The sequence below is a fragment of the Dunckerocampus dactyliophorus genome, chromosome 11, assembly GCF_027744805.1.
Source record: "Dunckerocampus dactyliophorus isolate RoL2022-P2 chromosome 11, RoL_Ddac_1.1, whole genome shotgun sequence".
In the NCBI taxonomy this organism is placed as follows: domain Eukaryota; kingdom Metazoa; phylum Chordata; class Actinopteri; order Syngnathiformes; family Syngnathidae; genus Dunckerocampus; species Dunckerocampus dactyliophorus.
In genome coordinates this window covers 26,082,394-26,095,928 of record NC_072829.1, presented here as the reverse complement: position 1 = coordinate 26,095,928, position 13,535 = coordinate 26,082,394, and positions in this window count along the sequence as shown.

Sequence of the window (13,535 nt, the reverse complement as noted above, 5' to 3'; positions counted from 1 at the left end):
ACCGTAGTCTACCATGAAATGGTGACCTTTAATTCATTCATTCATTTCTATAAACTGAAATATAGTTGGGGAGCGATTATCAAACCACGATATTTTGTGGGACGACTGTTTGTGCTTAGTTGTCTGCAGCCTCAAACTTTGTCAGAAATTTGTCAGAAATCACAAAAAAAAATTTTTTAAATCCAAGCCATGTTGCGTCTGTGTGTTGCCTTTAAATACAGTAAGACAACAGACTGCAGGCAGGCCACAGCTGCCATTTCCATGACATACACAAACAAACAGATGGACAGACAAATTCATCTCCTTTGCAGTTCAAGCATGTTGCTTTTTTGGGTTGCGCTCTCCCTGTTGTTGGCAGGTTTTTGGCGGCTGTGCTTCGAAAGGAAATTTAATTAATTTTGCTCAAAAAAGTGTGACCCAAATGCCGCAGGTCATTTTATCCAGGGACCGACAATATGACAATATGTGTAAAGCGCATTGTTATGTAGGATATAGGATATTTTGTACAGTTGCGGTCTATGCACACTCATCATGAGCATGTCAGAATCATTTTTGGGCCTTTACTGACTTAACTGAGCCTGTCTTTTTGTCAGAGACATGATTTATGCAAGGAATTAATGCAAGGAATTGTCCTAAATTTCAAGAATATAGGACAATTCATCTGGGATTTTTAATGTTTTATTTTCACAGGGTAAAAATGAGTTATACTGTATCTCCAGACTCAAATGTATACATACACCCCCACTAATATTTGGTTAAATGTTCCTTAGCAAGTTTCACCTCGAGCAGATGATTTTTGTAGCCATCAACCAGCTTGTGGGGTACAGTAATTCTGCCCGGATATTTGACCAGTTTTGGCCAGAATTGGTACAGTTTATTTAAATTGGTGGGTTTACTGGCAGCATAGATGTTATGCTGCCCAAGAGAAACTATCAGCTGCAACGAGAAGTTAATAGTGCTTGACTTTGTCAAGATAAAAGATATTTTGGAACGTTTAGCATCAGGTGATCGTATGTGTAGTTCCTTGCACGGATCAGGGTGAGTGTGTCCTGGATTAGTGTAACGGATGGCAGCCTGTGAGGCTGCGCAAGTGTACGTTGGTAAAGCTCACTCCCTCTGCCTTGAAAGCTGCGCTGAACACGCGGTCTACAGTCCGGGCTTTTGGCCGTGTGGTCAGCGCTCTTGTCTCCCATTACGAAGGTCCTGTGTTCGAGCCCCGGTGCTGGGCAGCGCAAAGCAGGGCGCGTTACATTAGCATCATCTATCACTGAGATAAATGTGGCGCCTTCTCTCTGCTAATAGTCAAACCATGGAGAGGGTGGAGGGGTGATGGGTTGCTATGACAATCCTTTCCGCAGCGCGAAACGACAGTCTCGCTTGTGTGTGTCCTTCACTCGGTGAGTAACTGGGATTATGTTCACACCTTTGGGAATGCACACTACAGTACTCCTCACCAAGCACCCCCAACTCCCAGTAGCTCCATTCTAATTGGCAGTTTCTTGTTGCACCTTGGCCTGATTGTGTGCAATGTGTAATGCATGAAGGCGCTACCTGCTTTGGATTCCAATGAGCAATGGCATTGCCAGGTACTTAATTGCTTTAGCCCTCTTTGTTCCTCCTGCAGCAGTGTGTTTAGCCATGAATGCCCTTGTCACGCGCAGCCAAAGAACTGTGCCAAATGGCTGAAATACAAAAAATGGGGGGATCTCGCTTTTGCTGCGTTTGCCCCCACACTTTGGAACTCCCTTCCACCTGTGCTATGATCTATCACGGAGTTATCAGTTTTTAAAAACTGGCTTTTGACACATGAAGATTATATGTATTTTAGATGTGATTCTGTGCATGTGTTTTTATTTAGTTGTAGTTGTCTATATGTGCCCTGCGATTGGCTGGCGACCAGTCCAGGGTGTACCCCGCCCGTCGCCCGAAGTCAGCTGGGCTAGGCTACAGCATGCCCCCGCGACCCTAAAGAGGATAAGCGGCATAGAAAATGAATGGATGGATGCATTTTGTGGCGTTTTTGGTTTTGGTTTCCTGTGTTTGCCCCTGTAAAACAATGTAATTTATGGATGCCTTGATGATAGACGTCTCTCTCTGCTTCTTGTGATAGCGACCTTCAAAAATCGAGCTGTGATGAATACCATGCTGCCTGTCTTATAATGGAGAGTGAGAATAAAGGACTTTAAGATTAGGGAAAGGGGAATTCGATCTGGTGAATTTGGAAGAGCGGGGTGATATTTCCTTCTGAAAAGAAGTGATGAAGATGTTACATATTCATGGAAAGATGCAACCAGTGTAAGAAATGCGCAATGCATTGCACGGCTGGGCTGTGCTGTGCCTTAAGAGTAAAGGCAGCATAAAGAGGAGGATTTGCATAAATCACCAGCATAAAAGATTCATCTGATAGAGACAGGCTGATAGGCGGGAAAGGATCAGTGTGGCTGTAAGCAGGCAGACAAAAGGGAGCTCATTTCACGTGCCGGCTAGTTGTTTTTCCTGGTGATCCGTATTGTATTTATTCAGAAGTTTGGAGATGAGCAGTGTTCAGGTTTGGATCATGAGGAGTCTTTGGGCTCTTTAGCCACCTGTGATGACACAGAGCCTCTAAGTGATGGTGCCAGGATGATGCTAAACCGCCTGTCACTTTGCAGGGTGACCTTAGCACAGCAGATGGTGCTTATGAGGTTGTGCACTCTGCAGCACAAAGCTGATAGCCATCATATTTTGGGAAAACTAGCAGAGTGGTGGCAGAGGAGCGCTGTCCTCGTGTATGTGTGTATTTTCAAATGATGCTGCTTTCGGGTCGCTACTTGTACCTTGTAGAGATCTATGCTTTACTCGGTGCCATTCTAATTCATTCACTTACATATGAAAGGGAGGAAAAGAACGCTCAGGATCAATCAGTAGGAGCTTTGATGTATTTTGTTTAAATAAAAATGTAAATAATTGTATTTTCAAGTACTCTAAGCTGGAGTGCTACATGCTCAAAAAGTGATCAAGCCAGCAAAGGCCAGACTTGTCATAGCTATGAAAAGATTAATAAAGCCAACGCACTCAACGGCTTTGACAGTTAGCTCAGACTTGTGACATTTTGTGTGTTCGTTGTTCACTGTTCTTAGGAAACAGTGATCAGTCATGACACAGCCATGGTGGGACGTTGTTATTCATGCTTCCATAATCATCCCTGTCATTGTTTGCTCGTCATCTTCCAGTATTAGCATGCTTATTCTTAGCCAAGCACATCTGTCAGGTCAATTGATGCATCACTTGGGTCCAGTTTTGAATATGGTTTATGATTAAAACCATGAAAGCATTGTGCTTGGCCAGTATGTGGTTAGTCTTGTTAAGGTTGGAATGGTGGGCTCATTGCTTTGGAATTTATAAGTGGTTGCTCAATTTGTATGTTTTTTACAGAATATTTTGATCATCTGGCACAGTGAGGCCCAATAGTGATTCCTTCTGAGCATCCCTTTTTGGGATTTCTTCCAAATTTTATGCACTAATTCCAGTGGACCCTCAAAGGTTGGATACAATCAATTCTGTGTCACTGGTTGACATCTGACTTTAAAACAGTTTTGTCCATAGCATATTAGGGGTGTCACTTCTGATACGATACCGATGTCTCAAATTGTGTATCGGCTAGTACCCATTTACTGCATTATGTATCTGGTCTGTAGTTTTATCCGCAGTGTACTACAGAATTTTAAATGCAAGCCGATATAATGGGATACAGTCATCCTTTGCTACATCGTGGTTCGAACATTGCTCCCTCACTCTATCGCAGTTTAAAAAAAGAATAATTAAATGATCGCTGTTTCGTGGTTGACTATGGCCTATTATTAGTCAGAAAATATTGAAAGACAAGTCATGTGTAGTATTCTGGTCACATGGCGGCAGTCATGTTACATTGATGAGACATTACCTTAACACTCCATGTAGGTGGAGTGTACCATGTACCACTCCATGGTATGTCTGACATGATAGAGTGCAAAAAAAGTTCTTCCATTCCCTGTGGAAGTGGTAAGTTTTTGGCTTCTTTGGCCTTCTTCCCCACGCCGTTTGAAACCCTTTAAGTTTAAAATAAATAAATTGCAGGCTAACTAGTTAGCTTGATATCTTGCTATGCTTAAAGCAGCGGCTGTCTCTTATGTCCCTGCAGTGATCCCGTAGCCTGCGCATTAGAGTTGTGAAATGTGGTACAAACAAAGAATAATATAGTATAAATGTTGCTTGTTGTCGGATCCGGAACCAATTAACTGCGATAAACGAGGGCCGACTGTAATCGTTTTTTTTTGCTGATATTGGACCGATAGCCGATATCTCTATAAGATCGAGACACCCGTATAGAAAATCATAGAAACTGATTGAATCCGTTCCAGGACCAAACTAGTTGCTAGCAACTTAGCAGCTGACTCTTGTAACACATACTTGCACTTTTGATCAGGTAGCTCAGGGATCCTCCTAGGATTTTTTGAAGCTGTAGTGGTGGGTTGCATGGGAGGACAAATAGCATTTTTTTTAGGACAAATAGCATTTTTTTTTTTTTTAAATAAACCGCAGCGAAACATTTTTATGATATTTTTAATTGTTTTCAAAATAGTTGTGGTCAATATGTGTGTAAATAATAAGCTTTGTATGTATCTATATGGCATATATATCCATTCATACAATGTATTACTGTTTTCAACTGTTTTCAAGTTAAAAAAAACAAAAAACGGATCATATTTAAGGTGTTTTTAATTTTTATTCTGTAACAGCGCACCACCACGATCAATTACATGTAGCGGAAACCCTGTAGCTCACACAATACACCCCATACTGGCGTTAACTTGCTAGAGATAAACCATAGGACATCACTCACACAGCTCTTATATAAACCAGTATGCAGTACAGGAAAGTGTTTATGTAATTAACAGAAAAACTTTCCGAAGGTCACAGTTGGCAAAGCTTTCATTAGATAAGATTTCAAATGCTCAGCGCAGAAGCCAATATACTATAAACTTGAAAGAGACTTTTATTTTTGTGCTTTAAATCCTTTATTAACTTTTCAGGGAGGCATGAAATATTTATATTACTTTGAACTTTTGTCTTGCGTGGTGTAATATTGGATCAGGAAATGATTCACAGATGCATCATATAAATTTCTAACGTTATGAACTTTTAGAATGTAATACGTGATGAGAAAATGAAAATCCTCAGGGTGAATTCTGAGAGGTGACCAGTATGAAAGTTGTACAATCCACTATTTGCAGATAAGCGCGCCATGGTTAGCAGACGACATTTGATATTTATATTGTTCCCATAGAAATAACAAAAAAGTGGTGTTTATTTTACAGCAGGGAATTTTGTCCCTTTTTTAATTTTCCAAATGACTACACACGAGCGGTTCTTCTGTTGGTGCTTCCAGGGTGTTGTGATGAGATATTTATGGCAAGATCAAGGCTCAATCAAATATAAACGTTACATAAGATATGATGTGGGTATACATACATAAATGACCAAAGGACCTAATTAGAGTCCTTCATATCGTGTCAGTGGCATTTAGGACTGAAATATAAAATATCCCATTAAGAAAAACTATAGCTGAGTCAAATCTAAGACAGCATCCTTTGTGCCCGGGGGAAGACATGACTATTACACTTTCCCCTCTCTAAGATGTACGGAATGCTATAAGCCCTTGGAGTTGGGGTGATGGGCAGACTCTGATATATCAGTGGGAGATAAGATCAAATAAAAATGAAAAGATGCAATTTTAATGATTTCCCTTGTGAGGAAAAACAGATGAGCATACAGCAACAAAAATATGAGTTTTGAATACTCAATCATGGGGGAGGTGCTCTTAATTTTTACTTGAATATGCTGCTTCAGCTCTTATAGACGACGTCATTCAAATACAAGATCCCTCGGTAATGCTTTGTTAAGAGTATTCTCAGACTTTGGGAATTAAATGCTAAATATTGGCCAATATTTTGATTTTAAAATATTCAGTGAAAAATGACCTTAAATACATTTGCAGCTCAAAATTGCTATAATTTCACCTTCATTTTCAGTGATATAGTTCTTTTAAAAGGGACTGCACTGAAAAGCTTTGCATCAGATTGTGCAGGTGTTGAAAATCCATCCATTTTCTCTAGGGTCGCGGGGGTATGCTGGAGCCTATCCCAGCTGGGCACACCTTGGACTGCTCGCCAGCCAATCGCAGGGCACAGATAGACAAACAACCATTCACACTCACCTGGAGAAAACCACACACGGGGTGTGGCAAACCCCACACAGAGATGCCTAAAGGGGATTCAAACCCAGGTCTTCCCAATCTCCTGACTGTGTGACCAACATACTAACCACTCGGCCACCGTGTGGCCACAAAATCGTCCTAAAATAGAAATCAATGAGTAGCTGCACCATTCTTGTTAATCACCTCAAAACTGGGTTTGGGCATCCTTAATGCCTGATGTCCATTTTTGTAAACTTCCCTTGCCATCCATCTCCAAATGTTCTCAATTGGATGTAGATCAGGGGAACACGCAGGATGGTCCAAAAGAATGATGTTGTTCCTCATGAAGTCCTTTGTCAGGCGGGCATTGTGCACTGCAGTGTTGACGTCTCAGGTGGGATCTGCTTATCATGCCAGTAACGTTGGAAGCCTTTCCCTCATCAGAGAATAAAACTTTCTTCCACCTTTCAATGTCCCATTCTTGGTGCTCTCCTGCAAATTCCACAGGCAATTTTGTGGCCTTTGAAAAAATGTTTAGTTCTTAAAGCCCTTCTCTCGCAGATGCCGTCTGATAGTTATTGGACTGCACTGGCACCAGTAACAACCTTCACTTGGGCCGAAGATCATCCCGTGTCTTGACGGACAGCCAAACGGATGCTCTGGCTCAGGGCCGGTGACATTTTTTTGGGTCAACCACTTGACTTTTTGTTCCATAACCCCCAGGATCTCTGAAGAAGTTTCAAATGAATGTCATTTGAAACTGTCCAAAATTGTCATTTTGGACAAGCGACGTCCAAAGTGAATGAATGAATGTACGTGTAAATCCAGTCAAGTCACATGTCAGGAAGATCCAGGAGCATCTGGTGGTCAAGTGGAAAATGACAGGCATGTCGACCCAGAGGAGGAGGTGAGTACGGCTGTGTCCTGTCACGTTCGTCCCCTCTGAACCTTCTTCACAGCAGCGGTGGGCCACATTAGCATGTCGACGTCAGGATGAGGACTAGGTCCGTCTGATCTAAGACCTGCTCTCATCCACCAGCTGCTTCAAACAAGATGAAGCTGTGACTCTGCATTGCAAATATCCAAGGATCCCAAATGCATCTTATTTGGCTTTGAAGTCATATTTTGTGGCTTCATAGTTGAAGAGCGGAGCAAGTGCACACTGGAGAACGATGCAGTAGCCTCTCCAATATCAGCAAGACTTGAGATGTGTGTAAATGTTACACGACAAAAAAAAAAAAAAAACATACGGAAACTTGTCAAGATTGTAAAAGTCTGTGGAGGAACCAAAATGTCAAGCACACTTGACAAGAACAACAAAATACAATAGGAAGACTCAAAAGAGCTGGCACGCATTCTGAAGAGCAAAGCTTTCATTAAAAATGAAATGGATGTCTCACGGTGGTGAACAATGCGTCACTCACAGTCAACACTTGGAATAAATGAGTAGGTCTGCTCACTTCACCAGTGAGTGTTGAGAAAATAGCTGTGCCATCATCATCATTACTCTCAGCCGATTCGACTCAAGTTTTACTCTCCCTGCATATTGCCCTCAGTTGCTCACGACTGCTGTCGCTGGTGATGGCAACTGCTGGCAGAGGCCCTGCAGCAAGCATATCATTTAGCATGACACTTTTTTTTGGGCTTGACACTGATTGGGATTAACACTGTTTTGACTCAAAGAGCAGGGGGTTGGTTTCAAGTCACGGTGTGATTGAGCCTAGTTTTAATTTGCAACTCCCAAATGAGAAATGAGTTTGGCTATCTTAGCCATTTTGTACTCTTGCACTTTAATCAAACTGTGTCCAAATTCCCTCACACTAGATTCTCATTTGACATTTTTTCCACTCACTTTAAACTGTTGGGGTGTGATTTTTTTTTTTTTTTTATTTTTTTTGCGCTTTTTTTTAAAAATTTTATTTTATTTTCCACTGTGCTTGACCTACACCGTTGTTCCACCCACATGCTCCTCAGAACAGACGTCGCCTCAAGGTCTCCACAAAAGTCTTGCCCTCATTCTTCTTAATCCTAATCATTTGGTTATTGTTGCACAGAATCCTTTAAATTGCCGCAAACGTGGCAAGGGGAGCTTTTACTTGTACTTGTACAGCATGCTTTTGCGCATGCGCGTCAATTCCCGGACGCTTTGCGTTCACATTGTCGCATCTTTCGGTAATGTGAACAACCATATAAAGGATCAGATTTTAAGGAAAAATTCGAATTGGGCATCATACCCTGCTGTGTGAACATAGCCAAAATGTTCTATTGTTTGTGTCGCCTTGACGAGTCAGCGCTGGATACGTCCTTTGCTTGATTGGTTTGTCCCCACCACCATGTGTCTTCCAGGCTACCAAGTGTGAAATGCTATTTGGATTTATGTCAAATATTGACACATGGTGAGAAACAGCCCGTCTCACTTCTTTTCCTATAGTTTAATCATTTACAAGGAGAAAAATCCAATCGGCATGAACTTTCCCGTGCTGGAGCAGCACACCGGTAGTAGGATTTAAAATTGAATTCAGGCACGAGGGATAAAACCCAGGGTATTTCTATGCAGCTGTCATTGTCAGGCATTGTTGCCTAAGCCTCCTGAGTATTGCATAATTCATAGGTAGTGTACACACTCCCATCACTGTAATAAGCCAATGTGACATGAAGGCTCACCTCCATCAGGATGAAATGTAACAGAAAATCAGCTCAGTGTAAAACTGCAGATGGTCATAGCGAGGATCAAGACTAAGCTTAGGGCAGGAGTATCAAAACTCTTTCCACTGAGGGCCACATACTGAAAAATGAAAGGATGCAAGGGCCACTCTGATATTTTTTAAATCGTGATGTACATTTCATGTAAAAAAACTGCATCTCAGCTTTGTGGTATAGTTGAAAAAGCCTACTATAGGTACGAACTTTGCGCTTTCCTGTTTTTCCCCCGATTTTTCTGTTGTTTATTTTTTTAAAATATTTCAACTTTCTTTTTTAATGGTTTTAGTAAATTTTCTTCTCGTAAGATTATAAGTTTGTTCCCATAATATTTTGACTTCATTCCTATAATATTCTTACTATTTTCCCCAACCAAATTTTCCAAAAATAACAACTTTTTGTTTTGTTTCTCATAATGTTGCCACTTTTAAAACATACTGTATTTTTTTCTTTAATATTTCAACTCTATGCTACTAAAATGAAATTATTTTTCTTCATATTTAGAAATTATTCTCATAAACTTGTGACTTTTTTCTCATTAGAATATGACTTTTCTCTCAATATTTTGACTTTACTCTCATAAAATTACAGCTGTTTTTTCCATTCCTGTTTTGTTTTTTTTATTTACCAACTATTTCAACTTTATTGTTATAAATTTTCTTCTCATCATTATGGCGTTATTCCCATAACATTTTGACTTTATTCTCTCTGCACTATAACTTTCTCCTCAATGTAATTTTCCAAAAATTACAACTTTATTTGCTGTTTTCTTTGTTTCTTATATTGCCTGTGAATATTGTCATTCATTCAGGTTATTGGATACAACTTTTTCTTGCAAGATTACTGCTCCTTTTTCCTTAATATTTTGCCTTTATTCTTGTAAAATGATAATAGAAAATTGTCTCATTATTGCACCATCAAACAAGTCTAATCCCTGTCTTTGTGGCCTGATGTAGTACCTGCACTGACCTGTGAGAGGCAGCAATGTGCTGCAGGGCAAGCAGACGGCTCCTTGCCATTTTATATATATGTGTACCCCACATTAGGGCGCATCTCCTTTAACTTGACCTATCCGACTCATTCATTTGGTTCACACAGGCCATAGAGGTTATTTTCTCTTATAATCAAGGGGCTTTCTCACAAGACAAGCAGCATGCTGCAGGAGCCCATCCGGCCTACATCAGCGATGTATTTTGGATGTTTTCACTTGAATTTATTGTCGTGTACATCATCTTTCTGTGTGCCGATTGGCACAACTGAAAGCAGAATACTTAGTCACTGCAGCTACAGGCGTGAAAATGGCTGAAATTACCTCGGTGCCGATCATTAAACCGTAATTGCGGCAAAACGAAATGCAAAGTATCACTAAAAACACATTACACCCACTTATGGGAATGATGCTAGGGGTGCTTGGCCTTAAAGCAAAAACAGGATGGCAAAGCCAGTAGAAAAACAGCATTGGTAGATATTTTTTTCTGAGGTACGCTAAAGTCAGCGTGATCCATCTTCTCGGGACCAGGATAGTCTGCAGTAAAGACACATTAATAGCGTCGCTAAAGGGATTTTACTTTCAGACGGCTGACACTCAGTCTGTCACCCAGACAAATTATACTCACCCTCAATAATCAAATTATGAAACCTAAATGAATTCTAATCCTATATGAAAGCCGTGTGATTATTTACCACTTAATTCCCTCCCACATGTCCACTCCACTCTTCTCTTCTATTACTCACCATTGTTTACCTGTCCTTGTTCAGGTCACATTTCTACCTCTTCACTCTCACTCTCTCACGTCAACTCCATTCCCCGCTAATCAGTGCCCCCACTGCCCGCCCCGCATCCCTCCAGCCCTTATCGAGCTCGCAGCCCAGTCGCAGCAGATCTGCAGCCTACTCGTTCAGCCACCCAGTCCAGCATCGCACCTCCACCGTCCACTTCACAACAACATAGCAAGGTTATTGTCACCCACGTCTGTACCCCGTGCAGGAAGGCTTGTCGAGATGTGACAATGCAGTCCTTCTTCTTAACACAGCGGATTCATTTTTTACATAACGTGTCGCCTTAAAAAGCTGGAGGCACGTTCAAAGCGTGGGGGGAGATTATGAAAGTATTGCTCAGGAAGCCTTGTTTTTTGTTGATGGAAAAAATACTCTTGTCCGAGCATTGTTGGTTCTCATTAGATCATGTTGGCATACCTAATGAAGTGTTCATTGCAACTCCCAAATCTGTATGTTGTTGTCTTAATTAGGATTGTGTATTGTTTACATTTGTTCCAAAACAGAGCCAAATCGGTACTTTTGATTACTTATGTAAATGGTGCCCGAATCGGTACTTAAAAACGTGAAACTTTGGTCCAAAAACAATTTTTTTTTTAAGCAATTATGTGACATGCAAGTTGAATAGAATAGTACATTAAATACTTAAAAAACATTACATACAATTATAACAAAGTCATAAATTCACCAATTATGAAATAAAAATCACAACAAGTTGTCCTACCTATCACAACAAACCCAGCATCAGTATAGAACACGGAATGTGCAAAAAAAAATGGCAAATTTGACAGAACACTAAGTGCATACATTCCGCACAATTTCAGCAATGTGGCAATTGTGGACAGCGGTGCTTGTTAATCCTACATGCATTAATAATCCTACAGGTATTAAGAAAAATGAAATGACTTACCAGATATGGCAATGCATGTCATTTAGATGCTACGCTTGACAGCGTGAAGAGTTTGTGCACTGTTCGCGTTCTATTTACACATAAGTTACGCACTTGGCAGGCAATTTGTGAACGTAAATGGTGCACATTGGCACAGAACGCCACACTACTGCATGACTTAGTTACACTTCAAGTCAAGTACTGTTTACGTCTAATGTACGACATCGTAAGCACAACGCGCATTCTTCCCGCATGAGTATGCATTGTCATCACCGCTTCCCGCATCCATGAAGCAGTCCTGGTATTATTTGGTCCAGCTTTGTCTTTTTTCTTTGTGTTTCAGTCTGGATACTGCAGTTTACGTCTGCACCGGCGCCATTATGGCACAAGAAACACAAATGTAAAATATGTAATACATGAATGATCTACTCAGAGATGGGTGGAGTAGCCAACAAAACAGCTGTACTCATTTAAGTAGAGTACAATTTCACTCAAGAAAAAGATATGTCATGTTACACATATCGGTATCGGTTGATGTCGGAAATTGAGAGTTGGACAATATCGGCATCTCAGTTATCTGCAAAAACGCCAACATCGGACATCTCTAATTACAACCTTTTTTCTGACTTTATTCTTGTAAAATTACTGCTTTGTTGCTGTTGTTTTGTTTTGTTTTGTTTTTTTTAGTTTTCTTGTTAAATTATATTTTTAGAATGTGTCGTGGGCCAACAAAACAAGCAAATGGCCCCCAGGCCACACTTTGGACACCACCACTTTAATGCAGCAACACAAACTATATTGTCATTTACCATGAGAGATCAGACATTTTATGTGTCGTCGTCCATCATTATGTGAGACGTCATGTGATGCATTGGATCAGGACACAGTCAAAGTACATGCTGGGATGTCGAAGGCTACTGTGTTTCCTGCTGCTCTTTGTCTAATACTGTGTCTACATACTGACACACAACAGGGGGACAGGGGTCATTCCGGCAATATTCTGCCTTCGGCGGTCATATCGGAGCCGTAACAGAGGTGGGAGATGCCAGGAAAGGAGTGTGACGTTTCACTTTCAGCACTCTCTTCTACCTTGTTGTGTTGAAAGCAGTGTCACTGTCAAGACAAGTATTGTATCGTCATGTTTCTATTTAGCTGCAGGACTTCATGTCGGTGTGTTAAAGCACACAGTGTCAGCAATGTTTCATCTTTGCTAGGCTCTGTGTAAAAAGCACAGGTGGCTTATACCGTTATGGTGTAATAGACACCTCCATATTGCCCACGAATCATCACGACTGATATAGGTTTATTGATATACAGTAAAACATATGGCCCTTGGTCTAGTAGTGGCACAACAATTTAAAAAATGTTGCAAATCAGGGTTTGCATAGAAACTTTAGTTGAGATTGTTTTCGAGTTCTTTTTTCACTTGCTGAGAGAGAACTGATTGGTCAGGAGGTATGGTTTTAATAACGCTGTCAACTCCGTAACCCACTTTAACGTCCTCCACAGCAGGTGAGGTCTGCAGCGGGTGTTACCATGGCGACCGTGCGCCACTGAAATCAGCTTTGCCATGCCACAGATGCCATGCTGAATCCGAAGGTACCTCACAGCCCCGCAGTCAGTTAGGCCCCCCCACCTCATTTTACACCACGCTCTAGAATGAATGTGGCTGTGGGAAAAAAAAGTTCTGCATGTGTTGGTGTAAGCTATCTCCTCTTCTCCTGAACCGTTGCACATAAAAGGGGTGAAAGTATGTCAACACATGCCCCCCTACTGTGGTGCCTGTGATATCATTTTTCTGACAAATACGCCGCATGGTCATGCTGTTATTCAACCCCAAAGTTTGACCCCATAAATTAGATTTGCAGTCACTACTAACTTTGGTACACACGTTTAGGAGACTGAAAAGAACATGTTTATATAATTGAGCAAACTATGTGGGCTGCCAACAAGGAA